General features: G+C 39.5%; 1 pseudogene; it reads right to left on the bottom strand.

Moving 5' to 3' along the window:
- Nucleotides 1-15,211: 15,211 nt before the first annotated feature.
- On the bottom strand, nucleotides 15,212-19,648 carry LOC102968551 (annotated as a pseudogene).
- Nucleotides 19,649-19,876: the final 228 nt, after the last annotated feature.

Raw genomic sequence — 19,876 nt, 5'->3', positions numbered from 1 at the left:
AATCATTTTCTCTCTTACTGATTCCAAAGTCATGCCTCATATGGAGGGTGAACACACTCACGGTCATCCAATAGTGCACAGTTTTGAGAGAAGGAATACCGATAATTACATCAGGACAACAGGTGTAAACAAGGGCTGTCCTGGCATTGAGACATATGGTGATCCCAATGAACCAGCTTTTTCTTTGGATCGGAATCAAAACGGCCAAGTGCTGCCAATAGCTTGAAAAATACCAGGGACCATCCATCAAACGGTATTAAGCTAAATTGGGTATGATCATAGAAAATAACAAACATTTTTAAATGTTTAATATTTCATAGAGGTTTGGTGACCCAATTGCGAGGAAAGTTTGCAAATAACCAAAGAACCTCAGAAATCAAAGTTTTTTTCTTAAATCTTATGCAAATGAAGCTTCCCATGGTCCTTTTAAAATAAAGGGTTGGGGGGGGAGGCAGAGGCCTTCACATAATCACTAAATTACAAAGAACAGATGTGAACCATTTACGGGTAAACGGGCGCGCTGGCAGAGAGAAAACAAGATAAAACAGCATGCACTGAAACCAACCAGATTGGCTTTTTAATGACTCATACATGTGTGATTACTAAAGACGGCAACAAAAATAAAACCGTTCACTTGACTAAGGCTAATACACTTTAGTTACTTTAAATTAACTGCTAATTACACCCTTTTCTTGTGTTATACATCCCCCTTTTTGACAGCCACGCAGAAATCTGTCTTTTCAGAAATTATAGGAACAAAGACAGCTACCGATTCCCTTGTGTTTGGTCATTATTGTTTTTTGTTTGTTTTGTTTCTTGACCAACTGTTCTTTTGGATTAATGTGTTCTTTCCTAAATTATAAAATGTTCAGAATCACTTCTAACATTCATACTCATAATCAGTATTATATTTAGCGATCTTTACCTATCTTTTTGTATTTTGAAATAAAGCTGGGATCTTCCCTTTAAAGCACATCAAGGGTAACTTTAAGGCAGAACCACTGACCAGGATAATTTCATCTCCCTCGCACCCATCCACTCCCATTCACACTGTCCCTGACATGGAATCCATCAACCGACTCAGTTTGAAGTAGCCTCTTACTTCTCATCAAGCCAAATAAACATGGGGCTTGACCTTAAACATATTATCACTTCTCAAATATAAACATGTATGTATTACTGGGAATAATCACTATATGATTTCAGAGCAAAGAGAGGGTTTCAAATGTTTCATTTCAATTTCAACAGCAAAGTCAAACTTCAGCCACAGTGACAACATGGTGACATGTGCACTCACGTAGCAAACCCCCCAACTTCTCCAGTCACTCCTCTCCTGTCACCAGGGCCTCGCCAAAATGCCCCACTTGACACATCACTCCGAGGCTGTCTTCTCCCAAGGAAGTGTGAGTACCATACAGAAAGTAGATTTAGGCAAAGTTGGGAAGTGATGCTAATGTTGCTTGTACATTCTCCAAGAGAAACCATGGGGTATTTTCTTACGTAAGCATCTTGCTAGATTAGTGCTCCTTAGAACACACCTTAAAAATACTGCTCTTTGGTCTCCCCACATCAGAAATGCTCCATTTCTCCTTGTCTAAAGGACACCAGGGGGAAGAAAATTTGTTACGTCAATTCACAGAAATGAGGTACACCATGATGAGTATAATATTTTAGCAGCTTTTCTGAACCCTGTACTGAGCTGGACATTTAGATTCAAAAAATAGCAAAGTCTGACCTCGAGCAATCCTCAGTTTCATGGGGATAGCTTGTCTGTCCTCTAAGCCAGGAAAAGGCTAGGTCTTTTCTAGAAAGATATTTTGAAAGCAATGCCATTCAGGAAAAGAATTCTACTGATGCAATAGAGCAATATTTTGTGTGGACAAATGAGACTTCTTCGATTCTATTGGTTTTTCTGACTTTGAAGGCCTCATGGGGATATGGAGAGAGGTGAGTGTTTCTCAAATTCCCTTTTAAGAGTACAATTTTGTTCATATGTGTATTAAGAACTGTTTCTAGCTGCAAATGAACCAACTTTTCAATTAGAAAAGTAAACTTTTACTAGAGCAAACATGTATGGTAAATATAGTGAGACTTACTACTTTCCCACTTGCAATGCAGATGAACAGGGAGATAGAGGACAGATAACTGATACAGCACTGAAACTAGGAGATTGAGTAAAAATCTTCTATAGAACGAGTACAATCCCTTATGTGGGGCTCTCCATTACTTTTGACACTCAACGAAGACTAATAGATCAAAGTCAGGATTCATACTGACCTTCCTTTGTTGACGAGTCTAAAGTTCTCTCATGCATGGTGACTATAAAATTAAGTTTCTGAACATTTAATTTAAATTAAATTTAGCAAGCAAGCAGTTTATAAGTACATTCCATATGCAAAGCATGATGTCAGGCATTGCCAGAATAGAGATAAAAATTCTATTGAGGCAGGGACCTTAAAAAGACACCATATAAAATACACAGCCAAATACCAAAAACATGTTAATAAAAATATGATTTTTCTATAATAAAGGGCTGTATTAATTGCAATATCACAAAAGATCGTTTACTTATTTTAAAGACAATCTGGTATAGCCAGAAGAAATGCCATTGGTTATACAATTTTCATTTGATATAAAATACTGTGATTTTGTGGCCTTTTTAATGTTTCTTGACTTGTTTTCCTATTCACAGTAACAGGGTGGAGCCCAGCTCACCAGAATGATCTATTCATACTTTCAAAAAATACTTATCTAGTAAAGTCAAATACACGCAAGACTTTGTTCACTAAGTGCTCCCTTCCTTCCACAAGTTTTAGCGAAGGAAATACGGCAGGGCACTGTGTTACACACCAGGACACAAGGGTGGATAAGACCATCGTGTCTTTTTTTTTCCCCCAATAAGATTGATAAACAATGTGCCACATTAAGATGTGATAAATACTATCCAGAGTTTTATGGCATTTATGGAATGGTAATCTTTTTGCCCAGGATTCTGTTTTGCAGGGACTTGGCAATAAAAATCACATCTACCTCAGGACCCAGGAAGAAATCAGCCAAGTGAAGACGTGGGAGATGGTCCCAAAATCAGGTTCTCAATGGCCGTTACAGGAAGGCAGGCTGGGGTGATCTTTTTCTACACCCCAGACCCCGACTACCGAAGTGCAAAACTGCCCTCAGTTACGCCAATGATTAAAAATAAAACAATAAGCATCGATCTTCCCCTCCCACTTTTGAATGTTTCTTAGGGGAGATAAATTGCACCTAGGTAACAAACAACAGCAAATGTGCAAAGAGATGTGAACGCAGCATCTCCCGCGAAGGAAGCAACGTGTACACATTCTGTACTCTCGTCAGCAAGCATCAAGACCCCGTCCTGCCACAGTGCTACATCACACTACTGTTGTTGTCCTAGTAGCCCATCTTTAAAATGTTCAACAGCTCAGGTAACTTTCCTCCACTACAGATTCACTCCCAGCACTTAACACTAAAACACACAGTGCACCTTGCAAGAGCTTTGAAATGTTATGCATGTGCAAGGAAAAGTGTTTGAGAGAGCCGTTTATTACCTACACAGCATTAGTTTTGACATGCAGTATTTACTAACCGCACTTATCAAGGTTAATATAAGTTGGAACACTTCGAGAGAGGATTATAACTGTACAAGGTGTTTTTGTGAATTTGCAAAATGGGAGGCTCTCAAGGAGCTTATCAATGTTCCGGTAACTTCTCGAGAGCAGCCACCCTACCAGGAAGCCAAGTCAAGAGTTGAATGAGGGTCTTGGGAATTCAGGAGAGTTAGAAGTAACTTTGTGCCATTGGAAGGGACAGCTCCATACCTCAGGGATGATGGGCTGGACGTTTAATGATTTACAAAGATAGAAAGATCATTCCAGACAGGAGTAATGTTTGTCACAGAAGTAGGAATGCCCGTGAGTTCTTCGGCCACAAGAAATTCGACTAGTCAGTTGCAACAGGGTCTTTATATAGGGGGAGAATCAATTACATGGTTCTGTGCTAGAATGAGGACAGGATTCCTTCTGTAAAAAGAGATGGGATAAGGATGTCGACTCAAAATGGTATCGTGCACCATTTAATTAATTGCAGTTATGTAAGAGAAAGTGCAGTGGTATCCCATCCACAACATATTAAAATACAAAAAAGACAGTGCAGGTAATATCATGCCAAAACCAAATACCTAGTGCCCAATAGGAACGTAAGGACAGGATCACCCACGGTAACCTCGTTGGTGAGAGATCAGAGAGGACTTTAAGGCAATCACATGGAATATTGCAAGTGAGTAGCAAGTAGGATAGCCTCCCGTAATAGACTCAAGAGGGGCAAACCCAAAAATAAAGAACCCCAGCTGCAAATGAATATGGATTTTAGCTGAAATTTATATAAAATACTTATTTGTGCATACAAGAAAAAACAAGATTCTATTCGGTCACTACCATAAACACAAAAAGGGACAGGCGGCTGTAATATTTTCATTTCAATCAGCAACTTATCTTTGAAACGCCCGAGTACCAGGGTCACTGAGGAAATGGAGAGGCAGGACGGCCAGTAGATGGCAGGTCACTGGCATCCCAGAACTTCGTAGAAGCTTCATTAACAAAAGTAAAGGAATAAGGGAAGTGAGAGCTGATTGGACCCATAAAATAAAAACATCCTAGAAGGGGAACTCTCGAAAATGTAGCTCTACTGAATCACTTTTACAACCATGAACCATGTTAAAATATGAACGAATCCAGATTCCAAGTATCAGGTAACAACCTTCTGTGTCCCGTCCACAGCTCGTTAGAGCTTCTTGCCCATCAGCACACATAGAGAGTGCTGGTTATGCAGACATTATTTAAAGCAGGCAAATGACTCCTTTGGGTATTGACTTTGGTGTCAATGCCAATTTTGAGTTTGCCACAGAAAGCGCTAAGAACTAACGGTTTTGATCTTCTGCCAAAAAGCACGAACGATGTGGCTGCTTTTCCAGTGAGTGTGCTTGAAAGTCGCCAGATCTCATTAAGGAAGAAGAAAACATAGATGGTACGGAAGTGATGTTCAAGTAGATTTCTCCGTGAGGAGTTCTAGGACTGAATTGCTCAGAACTAGAGATGCGGAGGATACAGGATGCTGTTGTAATAAGTTGTGACTTCCTGGCAATAGTTGCACCATCACTATTGTTGGTCTTTACTTTCTATCACGTTTCCCATAAACCTAGCTCACACCCAGTTTGTCTGAAATTTGAATTCCCATGTTAAGTTTTCCTGTCTGCACTATCACAACTTCTGCATCGGAAACTTGTCAAAGGGTCTAACACCTTGTTCTTTTACATCTTTAAGTGCAGACGGGAGGGTGTCCTTCTGTGTCTCTGCAAATCCATGTCAGTTCAGTTTTGCCTATATCTCACCAGTGAGAGCATTTGCCCTGGTTTCTTCTCCAAAGCCAGGAAAAAAAAAGGGAAAAACTCCCTCCTTAGCCACTTGTGACCCCTTATTACGTTCATTTGCTTAATCAGCATGGTGAGGTTTTTCTTCCCACCTAATTAACATATTGAACTTTAACATTTGCTCATGAAAACAACACTCAATTAATGGGTAAAAAATTTAAAGGACGTCCAAACATCCGCATGAGAGGATAAGAAACTTTGATTTTTCTTAAACTACAGTTCTGTCTGTAAAACTTTATTGTGAAACTTACACTCAAAAGTAACAGAGATAAACAGAATGGTTTCCGAGAAAGGAACTTAAAGGAGAAACTCTTCTCTGCAAAAGGCTACAAATGTTAAGAAGCAATGGAACATTTCAGGTCCACATCTATCAAATTGCAATCATGGCTCTTACAACACTTATATTAAGTTGTTATTAGAAATGGGAACAGTTTATGGGGCGCCTGGGTGTTTCAGTTAAGCGTCTGACTTTGGCTCAGGGCATCATCTCAAGGTCATGAGTTCAAGCCCCGCATCAGGCTGTATGCTGATAGTGCACAGCCTGCTTGAGATTGTCATTCTCTTCTCTGCCTCCCTCACTCTCTCAAAAAAAACTTAAAAAAAAATGCTAACAGTTTATAGACAATTATTTCCTACTATTTGGAATTTATCTTTTCTGCTCATCTTGATTTGCTCGAAATTCCATTTGATAGTATGTGGAATTCTGCAGACAACCAAATACCACGTAGAAAAATCAGTCTTTGGTTCTCTATTTTTTATAGGTTATTCCAGTGTTTAAGTTAGACACATGATCAGGATGTTACCCCACAGAACTCGTGTGACTATAAGCCAGGATATGAGGAGGAAACTGGACCTCAACAGAACTCCTGCCGCAGGCTTGTCGGGTCTCCTCACAAGAGCCACTATTTGCGGGAAAGGATTCTTTTTGGCCGCTATTTAAGCTTACCTCTTTGTACTTGGTTTTTAAAGCAATGCTTTTTCCGGCAAAGGGGCAGGAGTGTTTAGTCTGGGTTTTGACATATAGTATCTGAATCATGCTCAGTTTGTTTGCCGGAGACTCCCAATTTTAGCTTTGATGACTCAGGGAAGAAGATGTAAAATATTCCTGCATGACTTTTCAGTGATTAATATTTTATTGGATTTTTTTCAACTAAGCTTTCCGACAGGCTCAAGATTCCACATTAGATTTTACTCATTCTCGAGGAGACCACGCATTCATTAATGGGTTCTTCAAATAAAATTTGAAGAATATTGAAAACTATTGGACCTGTCTCAAATGGGCTAAATACATCAGTTATGTTATTCATCAAAACTAGTGGTTTCGGGTTTACTAATAAGGTCAGTGCTCTATTTGATGGGATGTAAATAGAATCCTGTACACAACAAAGTATTTGCTTCTTGGCCTAAGATTATTCTATTAAAAGCATTTAGTCATTTTTTTTTTGAAGTTTAATTACTTATTTTGAGGGATAAAGACCATGATCCCGGGGCAGGGGGCAGGGGGTAGGGGGGTAGGGGACAGAGAAGGAGGGAGAGCATCCCAAGCAGGCTCCATGCTGATATGGGGCTTGATCTCACAAACCATGAGATCATGACCTGGGCCAAAATCAAGAGTTGGAGGCTTAACTCACTGAAGGAAGATGAAGCACGCCCAGTAAGGACATGTAGCTCATGAGCTGTAAAGCACTTCTTGGCTATTACCCTTAGAGTAAGTTTTCCTTCATTTCAAAAGATGGATTGGAAGGAAATACTGCCACCAAGAGAGTATACCAGGTACCCCAGGCTTGGGGTGTTATGTTCTCTAGGCAATTTTATTTGTTAGAGCAAAGAAAGGGAAACATTAATTATTCTACCATCATTTTATGTGCTATAGGTCATAAGGATCTTATGTCTTACATTGTACGGCCTCCATTTGAGAGTTCAGGAGGACTTTATCTCAAATTCTAGCGTGTTAAAATAAGTTAAGTAATTAGCAGTCTGGAAAACAGGCCTCCTTGATGTTTATCTTTAAAACAGGATAATTCTGGTTTGCATAAAACTTTCTATGCAAAATAGCATACTACTGCTGTCTATCTTAGTCCAACTTGGTTTACCGGGATTAGTACAACTAACCAACATTCTTACATGCTTTTATTTTAGCATATTTTCTAAGCATCTAGCTACTGGTGGAGGTTTCCAAGATGAAGTAGGTGTCTAATAGGTCTTCAAACAGCTTATAGGATATACGTGGATATGAGACAAATACGTAACTATCAGAAGGCAGAAAGAGATACAGTGCCCTGGAGATTCCAAAGAAAGACCAGTATAGTAATTCAATGTTATTCTCAGCCTATTCTGTGGATGTTGTGAAGTAGGAATAAATATCTCTTTAAAAGAAGCTACCGTTTGCTACTTTACTTAGCAAAGGAGTTAAAGGGACATGTTTAACGTTTTAGGAATTTATCAGTTTCCCATTTTTTAGATAAAGGCTCAGAAGATGAAGTACCAATATCAGAAAAGGAAATGAATTAGAGCAACGAAGCCTAGTATAGAACTTCTATCTACTCTTCATGTAGCCAGAAATTTTAAAGTAACTCCTCCAAACCTAACTGTTGGTGAAAATGCTCACATATAATTTAGCCATGATTTAAGATTTTGTTAACAGATATTGACATTGTGGCAGAACCACTGGCTCATAAAATACACATTGTACTTCTTATATTAAAGTGTAAGGTTTTAATCAGGGAAAACCAGTAATATTAACGATCATGATAATTAAAAACTCAGTAAGAATACCCTAAAAGTCAACACAAAATTAGAAACATTTTAGGAAAGGAACAAAGGAAGTCTGTAACCCTCTGTTTCAGAACAAAACACGTATGCATGCACCAATTTCGCAGTTTTAGATAGCATTTTAGTAACGAGTGAATGCATCGGTGTTAGAATAACTATCCATGACATACTGACCAGCAGCTGCCTTTTCAACAAATATGATCGATCATCTCTCCATCTATTACCCATGTATCTGTCTTCAGGTTTGAATCAATTTCTCATGAAGAGAATTCAAAAACTTAACATAGCATGTCCTATGGGCCCACCCTTCCAGGCTCCGGCCATGGTATTTAAGATGCCACCATTAGATTATTTTCTAGTGAAATGCATATTGTGTGTTTTGAGACTTCCATAAGTTGTGTTATGGGTGACCTTTCTTGCTAACTTCTTTGTTAGATGGTTTGATTTTGGTCTCTTACATGGAACTCTTACTCTTAACCCTTATGGTTTTCTAAAAAAAATTTTTTCTTAGTATTCAGTTTCCTCTTCCTATTTTTTTAATTGCTAACCAAAGTAAACATTAAATATAATAAAGTTGTACACTCTCACCTATATTTTTCTAGCTTTCTTAAAACTTTCAGGATATTTACTCCAATAATATAGGCGTCATCTTGTTCATAAAACTTCAATATCATTTTTGGTCTTTGCTTGGTAGCATGAACACTGAACTATGGGTGTATATCTCCCTGATGGATTATTCTCGCTCAGAGCAGGTGAACATCTGAGTACAATAGAAATTAGGAGTCTCTCTCGCCAAATCCCTCCTGTCTTTTATTTCTATTTTTTCTCTTTTATCACGACCTCACACCACCTCTCTCCTGAATCTGCTCTAAGTGTTCTTAAAAAAGGAAATTAATTGCTTATTTGTCCCCTCTGACACCATAAAATGTTAACTTATTTATTCATTGTCCTATTCAGTTGTTTTTACATTCTAGGAAAAGTCACTTGGGCCTATTTTTTTTTTTTTACTTTAAACAAAACCTTAATGAACATCAGAGCATCAGGCATGTTAGTTTATATATATGTGAAGTTAGGGATGGCATCTATTAATGTCTTTAGTCAAGAAAACAAATCTTCACTTATTGATAGGCCATTTCTGTGGTCTCTCCACATCAAGAACCTACCTTTTCCCTATAGATGGTAAAGAATCACATTGCTCAGTACCCTAACTATAATCACCCTTTGGTGATTATAGATGCTTTCTTCAATGTGATTGTTCTCCTAAAGTTCTCTTCTAAATGTGCTAACAGTCTAAAGGTCTGGAACCAAGGGTCATAAAGTAATTATTGAAAAGGTAAAAAAGAAAAGGTAAAGAGAAAGTTGAACTTATGTGTGAAAAAGCATGTAGAAATAGGCTGTTAAAATGTCAGCATTTGTGTTTTATACATTTTTCATAAATAGTAACTTATTTCGTACATAGCATATTGCAATTCACACATCTTAAAACTACTACTTCACATATGGGCACATTAACACCGGGAGAAATTAACTCGCCCAAGGCTGCACAGCTAAATAAGGACTAAAACTATTGGTCAAAGCCACGTAGTAGGGCTTCAACGTCTACACCCCTCAACATGATACTGATCTGCACATGCATGGTTCCTTGCAGTGTGGGAACGAGGAATGCAGCTGGGCTTCCCGCAAGCCTAGCTCCCACGTACGTAGCAGCACTGACAAGTTCACTTAGAAATAAAAGGGGGAAACAATGTACCACCCCACGCAATCCACAGATTCAGTGCAATCCTTATCAACAGCATTTTCACAGAACTAGAATACCACCAAAATTTTTATGGACGCACAAAAGACCCCAAATGGCAAAAACAATCTTGAGAAGGAAAAACAAAGCTGGACGCATCACAATCCCAGGTATTGAGAGATACTACAAAGCTGTCGTAAACAAAACAGTAGGATACTGGCTCAAAAAGACACCAATGGAGCAAAACAGAGAGGGGCGCCTGGGTGGCGCAGTCGGTGAAGCATCCGACTTCAGCCAGGTCACGATCTCGCGGTCTGTGAGTTCGAGCCCCGCGTCAGGCTCTGGGCTGATGGCTCAGAGCCTGGAGCCTGTTTCTGATTCTGTGTCTCCCTCTCTCTCTGCCCTTCCCCCGTTCATGCTCTGTCTCTCTCTGTCCCAAAAATAAATAAAAAAAAACGTTGAAAAAAAATTAAAAAAAAAAAAAAAAAACAGAGATCCCGGCAATGAACTCACAATTATATGGTCAATTAATCCGTGACAAAGGAGGCAAGAATATGCACTTGGGAAAAGACAGTCTCTTCAATAAGTAGCATTGGGAAAACTGGACAGCAATTCAAAAGAACGAAACCGGACCACTTTCTTCCAGCATACACAAAAATAAACTAAAAGTAGATTAAAGACCTAACTGTGAGACCTGAAACCATAAAACTCTTAGAAGAGAGCACAGGCAATAATTGCTCTTATGTTAGCCACAGCAACTAAAAGACAACCTGCTGAATGGGAGAAGATATTTACAAATATGTAACTATAAGGAGTTAATACCTAAAATATAGAAAGAACTTCTACAGCTGAACATCGAATAGTAATAGTAAATAACATTCCTCTGATTAAAATGGGCAAAACAAAAACAAAAAAACAGAACCTGAATAGACATTTTTCCAAAGAAGACATCCAGATGGTCAACAGACACATGAAAAGATACTCAACGTCACTCATCAGCAGGGAAATACAAATCAAAATTATGATAGGATATAACCTCACACCTGTAAGAATGGCTTGTGGTAAATACAAAAGAAACTACATGTTGCCAGCAAGGATGAGAAGATAAAGGAACCCTCTTGCACTTTTGGTGGGAATGCAAACCGGTGCAGCCACGGTGGATAACACTATGGAGCTTCCTCCAAAAATTAGAAGTAGAATCACCTTATGATCATATAATTCCACTACTTGGTATTTACCCAAAGAAAATGAAAGAAGAAAATTAATTTTTTTAATGTTCATTTTTTGAGAGAGAGAATGGGTGGGGAAGGGGTAAGGAGAGAGGGGGGATGGAGGACCCCAAGCAGGCTCACTCCGATGTGCAGCTCAAACTCATGAACCATGAGATCATGACCTGAGCTGAAGTCAGATGCTTAACTGACTGAGCCACCTAAGCCCCCCAAAAAACGAATTCTAAAAGATATATGCACCCTAAGTCTATTCCAGCATTATTTGCAATAACCAAAATATGGAAGCAACGTAAGTGTCTAGCCATCAACGAACGGATACACAATGGAATATTATTCAGCCATAAAAAAAAGTCTCATAAAAAAGAGATCTTGCCATTTGCAACAATATGAATGAGCCCAGAGAGTATCATGCCAAGGGAACTAAGTCAGCCAGAGAAAGACCATTACCATATGGTTTCACTCACGTGGAATCTGAAACAAGACAACAGAAACAGACCCATAAATACAACAGAGAACAAACTGCTGGCTTCTGGGGGGAGTGCGTGGAGGGACAGGGAGTGTGGGTGAGGGGGAGTGAGAAGCACAGGCTCCAGGTCACTGTCACCAAGTGAGGAGGTCCCTTGGATAAAGGCACCACACCAGGAGCAGTGGTGGTGACAATGCCATGTGGTGATACGTGCACTTATGAGAACAGCAGATGCAGAGAACTGGAATCACTATGCTGTTTGCCCAAAACTATCAACTGTACCCAGATTTTAAAAATGAAAAATACACAAATGAAAGTATTAAAAAAAGGTGGAGAAAAGGGAAAAGAGTAGAGAACATAGTCCCAGTTAGGTCTCCTTTGGCTGCTGACTATCAGATTTCCCATGGTCCTTCTAGAAGAGGGAAGGTTGTTGGACAACCAAGAAAAACAACGCAACAGTCATCCAAGAACAAGTGTCAGCTAAGGAACCCAGGAAAGCCAGGAATTTCTTGCCAAAAGAGAAGAATTTTAAAAACTGAGTCAGAGTCGGGCTGGTGCAAACTGTCAGAGAAAGGGGTATCAACAGGACTTGCGCTCATAGGAAAAAAATTAACGCAGGTCTGTTACCCTCCATTTATAAACTTCTCCTGAAACGGCAGGCATGAGAGGCAGAAGAAAGGCACAGAGGCAGAAAGCGTTAGAGAGAGCATGTGGTGTTGCAGCTGTCCAAATAACCAGCGGCCAATAATAAATCAAAACAACACCGAAAACACATACAGAAAGTAAGAAATATGTGAACCATTCAGTTTTAGGCCACAGTTTAAGAGCTAGGTGATACTATAAACCAGATGACCACTCATACAGTAGGTGATACCATAAACAAGATGATTACTAATACGGCACTTGAGAATAGCCTCCGTCGGAACCTGGGAGTAGGTTATGCTACATGAAATGAGTCCGGGACTGCTCATCAGTGGAATGTAACACAGAGGGATCATCCGGGATGGTCCTGATGGGCCCCATGCCGTCGTGGGGCAGTGACAAGTGGAAGAGGAAGACAGAGAAGGGGCCCGAGTAACGCCAGGCGAGGAGGACGGGGCCCACAACTGCTGGCCTTGAAGCCCGAGGAAGGGGGCGCCATCAGCAGAGGCCGGGAACGGGTGTGATGCTGGAATCTGCAGAACGGCAAACAGCCCGGCTGACGTCTCGCTGCATCAGCCCGGTGACACCCACATCAGATGGTTTCCTCTACCAGTCGCAGGTAGCGAATCTGTGTGACGCCGCTGGTTTCTGGAAACTTGTAGACAACGCAGGCCTGTGGCCACGACTCCATCTGCAGGAGCTTGGTCCGGGTGCTGCTGAGTTTCCTGGCTATGGCATGGGTTCCCAGGGCCCCGTGACCTAGAGTCTGCTTCAGAGAAGGAGATCCTTCGCGGCTGTTCGTGTGTGGTCCCTGGGCTCTGAAGCGGTTCCTAAATCTTTTCTGTGACGCTTACAGACACCTACATCCTAGGTCTTGGTCCCCATCTCCCACTGCCCTGAATGATTTCTTACCCTTAAAAACATACCTGATTGGGCTCAGGGCAATTAGAGCCCATGGCACTCCTGCTTCTACTTAGAGAAACCAGACGTTTATGTTCGGAGGGAACTGTGGAGTCAGCATGCTTGAAACAGCACACAACATAGAAGAACATATGCAATTGCTTTTACCATATGAGATCATAGCAAATGTAACAATTTCAGTACCTGTTATTATGCAAAAAATCATCAGGAGTGCAGTGTCTTTCATATTCATAATATGCTGTATATATTACATGGCTCTCTTCATAGGTGATAAAGTATCAAATAATAACCCATTGACTTGTTTGCATTTCCTGCAAGTAATTTCCTCTGGAGGGGAATTCAAGCCAGTCTTGGACTGTACCATTCTGCTTACCAACTATGAAACAGAATTCTGGAGGTGGGAGGGAGGGGACAGTGGGTGATGGGGGATGAGCACTGGGTGTTGTATGTAAACCAATTTGACAATAAATTTCTTTTAAAAAAATGAAAATAAAAATGTTAAGAAAGAAAGAAAGAAGGAATAGAATTCTACCTGAATACGCCCTTTGGGAGTTTTGGTAAGATTTTGAGAAGACCTGAAACTCTTCTGATTTTAAAGAAAACCTTGTCCCAAAAGTTTAAACTTGGACTCCTCACATTCCATGTGAGTATGGAGTGTATGATTCCATGCGAGTATTCCAGTGTATGATTTGATAAATTGTTTATAGTTCATTTTGTTTGAATTTAAACTATCTCAAATGGAAACACTCATTGATTTGTGGTTGATAATAAATGAAATCTTAAACACCCATATCCAATGGAGAAATGAATGATTATTAACCAATGAATTTGACCTGAATCATCTGTGTTTTTGGCAAGAACTAAATAATTCTTCCCCTTTCTTCCCTTCATCTGGTTTTCTCTAGGTTCATGCAATTGAACAAACTACCTTAAATATGACCCCAACCTTTTTTTTTTTTTTTCCTTTTTTGTCTTAATTGGTGAACGTTGCTTGTGATACTTTTTATAAGTAATACTAGCCATGTTGGCAAGTCCTTAACATTTACGTTTGGAAAATAATCAAAACAAAAAATAAAATAATCCACGTGACTCTCACACTTCATCAATTTATGACTTTGACAAAGCAAAGTAAGTTAGAAATTGACCATTACAGATCTCCCAATACTGTATTCTATAAACTAAGGTCTATCTCAGCAAAATCATAATATAAACTCAAACTATTTATGCAACTTTGAAAAGATATCCAATCCCATATTATACATAGGATTCCATATATTTTGGCAATATATTTGATTTTTTGTTAAAAAAGATTAAAATGCCAATCAAAAGGGTGACAAAAAATTTAAGTTCCATCATTATGTCAGTTTTTTATTATGTCATTTTTTAAATGTTGGTCTTTGATTAAATGTAATACAGAAAACTGGAATTCCTTCATTGTTCATTAACAAAGGATTTGTTATTCATTTAACCAAAATAAAACACTTTAAGAACTACTTACAAATGTAACAAAATATTTTAATGAGAAACACTATTAAAAAAATCAATAAGTCTTTTAAGCTATGCTAGACAGAACATGTTCTAGAATTTCTGATAAAAACTTTTACTTTTCCTTTGCAAGATATAAATCAAAGAAAAACGTATGAATTAAGTTTGGAAAAACTATAAAAGAGACTTTTAAAATGGACACTTTTCTCCCCCCTTTCCTAGAATGTATGTCATTATTCAAGAAGCATGTTTATAAATTTCACTGAATATTTAATAATGTGACAGATCTGCTTCCTCAAGTATAACCCTAATATTTAGAAGGTTCTCGCAGCCCCAAATAAATTTTACAAAAATTTATTTTCCTTGATTTCATGTAACCTGAACATACTATTCTCTAACACGTAGAGTAAATGATTGAACAGTCAATACACAGTTGATTACTAAATGAATTGGAAGTCAAGGGATCAATATTCCTAAGTACATAAGTACATCATGGTCTCACTTGTCCAATTGTATTGTTAGCTCCAGTCGACTTGGCACACTGTAAAACCAGTCCTGAATCCTGGAACTTCAAGTCCTTGATGAAGGATGCTACTATAAGGTGTGTGTCCATGATTAAGTCCCAAACCCTAAGGTCTTGGGATGTTTGGTGGAATAACTGGACTCATGTTTTTTCCAGCGGTGCTGAACGAAAATTCTGGAAGTGGGCTACTAGGTTTAGCAGGAGTCAATGTGACAGGGTTTGAATCACTAGCACCTTTTAAAGGAGGTATAAAATTATGGGATCTGAAAAGTTTAGGACATTGGCTTCAACAGGCTCAGAGAGTAAGGCAGGTCTAATCCAATCATCCTTGAAAATCTGAACAGTGCAAGTAGACCCTAGAGTGTAAAGCTTGTTGGTCACTCGAGCAAGAACCATTTGTTGATTTGCATCTTGTCAAATTCTTACATGCACTGATCCAGCGGGCCCAAAACCTAGGGTCCCAAGATGCTCGTTTCGAACTTCTAAAACTCCACCCAAGGTAGATACCTCTCTAAGTTTGTCCGATGGACCAGGAACACAGGGTAGTGTTGTCTGGAGTCATACTCTGCCTCTGCACACGATAACTTTGTCCAGCGGACCACTACTACAGGGTAGTGTCATCTGCAGTAATACTTCGCCTCTACAGGCTCATGGACTACGTGGTGCCCGATGTCCGAGAGCAACAAACATGGCAGAGACAGAGTCCCCAGCAAGATAATTACAAATTTCAACGAGCATATGTGCGACACAAAGACCAAATGCTCCGTCAAGATCAAACAAGACACACAGACTCACTCAGGGAGGGTAGATACTGCTACGTCCCGGAATAATTCCACGCAAGCCTCCACTACGCTCTGCGACACACTCCTGAATCCAAGTTGTACCAGCAGCCCCGAAGACCTGACACGGTTTACTCCGATTACAAAGCACCGTGAACAACTTGAAGCAAGAGCCACTGAAGTACCTGCTAATGATCTCCCCATGCGTATCTGCAGCCTCTCCAAAAAGTGTTCTTTCTTTTAATATAAAGAGAGCTCCCACTTGTGCCAAGACTGAAGAGGGAAATACAGGCAAGACTTCTCATCTTCCAAATCCAAGTGAACAGAGAGGCAGGGTTTCCTCATCGTGACCAAGTACCGTACCAAACGTGCCGTTCAACTAAGAGGATTGGATGGTGAAGTAAACACGGGCAAGGAAAGCTCTCCTGTTAGTGGGCCCGCGCCCCATAAGCGGGAGGACGGTGTACGTTCAGTTTACTGCACCGAAGAGCAATCTCCTCCAGGACCTTCGGTCAGCTGTTACAAGTCTACACGCCTGGAATAACTCACCAGAAAAAACACCTCATGGTTTCTAAAGAGAAGAATCGTCCCCGTGAGGAGGAACAACAGTTTCTGTTGGAGAAGCTCTGGGAGCTGCGCATTCCTTACAGTCAGCATCCCAACATTTGAGACTAGAAAGATTTTTGTGATATTTTGTTGGGAGATAAATGCAATTAAGATTTAGAACAGATCAGACTTGGGGATCTCCTCTTCAACGTGGAAATGTAGCACTGGGGCCCCCCACTGGGGATCAAAGACACTTGTGAAAGACATGTTCACGGACTGAAAAACTATGCCCTTAATGTAGGAAGTTTTTAAGACATGCTATTATGATAAAGCTCAAGTGAGCCAAACAATTACACGATAGAAACAAATTCTGTACATTTACGGAAAGCAAATGCATGTGTTAGGCAAGTCATGTCATGTGTAAAATACATAGACTCAAGGATACTTATCTGCTAGAATACTGACACCTTATGAGCATTTGTTTCCTATAATGTTTCATTTTCTTAAACCCAAATGATTTTTTAAGGTAAGTATTTTCCATTTTATTTTTTAAATGTTTATTTTTCAGAGAGTGCACACGCGAGCACGCAAGCAGTGGAGGGACAGGGAGGGAGGCTCAGAATCTGAAGCGGGCTCCAGGCTCTGAGCTGTCAGCACAGAGCTGCCGTGGGGCTTGAACCCACGACCCTGAGGATCACAATTAACTGACTGAGCCACACGGGCACCCCTTAAGAATTTCCAATTAAACTATCTAAACATCATATTTGATAAGTATGCAGTAATTTATATTAAAAATGATTTGAGTCATGAAGTGTCCTAGTCATTCCCTTTTAGGTCCATAAGCTTCAGATGCATTCTTTTACTAAAAGCTCTTAAGAAATCTCATCTTATTTCTAATTCAATGTCAGAGAATTAACGTGTTGACATTGGAATTAGATTATCAATCCCAGTGTAATTGAAATGATATATGTAACCACTTAATAGAACAGGGAGTGTAGATGGAAAAGAAAACATCCCTATCTTCTTGCCTAAGAACTGGATTCTCTGCCTTTAAGGACAACAATTATTTCAATCTCCTTTCTAATTCAATCCACAGCCCCCAGAACAGAACTATGGGTGCTCTATTTCATTCTGTCTTCAACGGCATTTGAACTGAGGAATTGGAGCAGATATCCACTTATTCACAAATGCAGTCTATTTCTAATTCTTGGCCAAATAAGCTCTCAGAAAGATGAGTTAAAAAAAAATTCTTAGCACCCATATATATGACGAAGGTATTTTGGCTTGTGAAGAATGAATATAGCTTCAATCCTGGCAAGATTTTTTACAACGATGAAAATCAGCATCATCCTTACAGGAAATACTTCCTAACCCCCCTCTGTTCCATTTGAAGAGCAGTCACAAATCATTTTAAAGTCCTTGCTCCTAGGGTGGATTCTCACACTGTCCTAGGCTTCATACTTTATAGGATTTGAAAAATCAATGCGATAATTTCATTCAGAATAAAAATGTGAGCACCTTGAACATGGAAAGCAGCAAATGTCACCATAGCACATCGATATTTTCCATTTGGTACCAGTTGGTACAGAGCTTAAAAACAAAAAAAACCAGGAGAGAGAGGGATAACCAGAAGGAATGAGGTTACATAGAGACAGTACATACACAAGTCCATACACGCTCAAGCCCTCAATCTTAGTGGAACCATGGTTCTGGTAAGCTGCTGGAAACACTAAGAGAAGTGAACATTCCCATAACATACCAAAGAAGAGTAAGCAGCATAAAGGAAAGATCATTTATCACAGGCACAAACTTCTGTGGTTCCCTTACCCACTCGGCCACTTGTTAGCTCTACGACCTTAGGGCACGCTATGTGCCCCCTTGTAACCTCAATCTTTCCATCTGAAAAATGAGGCTAATAGCACCTTCTTTATAGGGGTCTTGAGGGGAGTTTATGGAATCTGAGTAGGAGTGTTGTGCCTGTAGAGGTGGTGGTTATGGTCGGGGAGTTCATGGAGTAGAACGCAGACCACCCAGATTCTAGTCTTAGTTCCACTACTCACCAGCTGTGCACCTTGCATGTGTGACAGATTCTCTGAACCTCAGCAGTTCTGCCTGAAAAATGCAGATAATTGTTTAGGCTCTACCTTCCTCATCGCTTTATTTTCAAATCAAGTAAGATAAATACATTTATAAACGGAAAGAACTGTTTCAGCATAATATTAATTATGCCAGAATGGCAGGCTCTAAAGACCATTTTTACTTTCAAAGAACCCACCAGACTCCTTAGGAATAAAAATGCATGGGGAAAAAAAAGTATATATTTACATTATGTTCTTTACAAAAAGGTTCAATGCTTATTAATTAAAAGGTCTAACTGACATTCAAAAGTTTAATGTTTTACTAAGATCAGTTATCTTCACTTGTGTCCACTAAATACAACAGATTTAAATGGTACTCGTACAATATTGGTCTTGAAATCTCATTCTGCCTTAGGTCATTTTCTCCCATCTAAAGAGACGGATTTTAGTAAAACAGTGTTTGCCACTGAGAATGTTTTCTTAAAATAACCTTATGTCATCGTGAAGCCTCTTAGGTTTACACTTTGGATTTTAAGTAAAGCAATCCACGCTGATTTTCAAATTAACTATGATACACAACAAAGTCCTTCATAACAAAGTACCATCATTCATAGATACTCGGAAACAATTATTCTAAATCTGACTCCTTAAACAAGTTTGTAAAGAGAAATCAGTTATTATTCTACAGTATTTCAGAGGAGCCTCAGAAGGCATGTTAGGATTGGTAGGATTTCTTGAATATAAGTTCTGGGACATTGAGCCAAGAACTAAAAATACAATATTAAAAAAAAGTTATCTGAGGTTATAATGCATTTTGCTGTACTTCAGGAATGTTTAAAACGCTGATAAAGGAATGGTAAGTTGTTCAGTAGGTGTTGTTTTCCGCCCCACCCCCCCTTCCCCCCGCCCTGGGAGGTGGGGCAGACTCTCAGAAATATAAATTTCAGCCAAGAAAAAAAATTAAAAAAAGGTACTGAGGTTAAACAAGTTTTGCTCACTCACCCTTATTATAAAACCAATGTCAGTCATACTCAACTGCTTGCCCCACCTTTGTTAACAGGGTATGGGTTTTGCAACTGGTGGAATCATTCATTCACCCCTTCAACCCGACAGACCTCAGTTTCTCGTCCCTGAGGTTCCAAAAGGAAAGCAAGCATACAGACTTCTTTATCTCGTGAAGAAGAGAGGAAATAAACAAATGAAGACGTACTTATGTTAGGTGGGAATATGCTCTATAAAGAAAGATGAGGAGCAGTC

Source organism: Panthera tigris, chromosome D2 (assembly GCF_018350195.1).
Source record: "Panthera tigris isolate Pti1 chromosome D2, P.tigris_Pti1_mat1.1, whole genome shotgun sequence".
Lineage (NCBI taxonomy): Eukaryota > Metazoa > Chordata > Mammalia > Carnivora > Felidae > Panthera > Panthera tigris.
The sequence above is the reverse complement of the archived record's forward strand: the minus strand, read 5'-3'. Positions and strand labels throughout refer to the sequence as shown.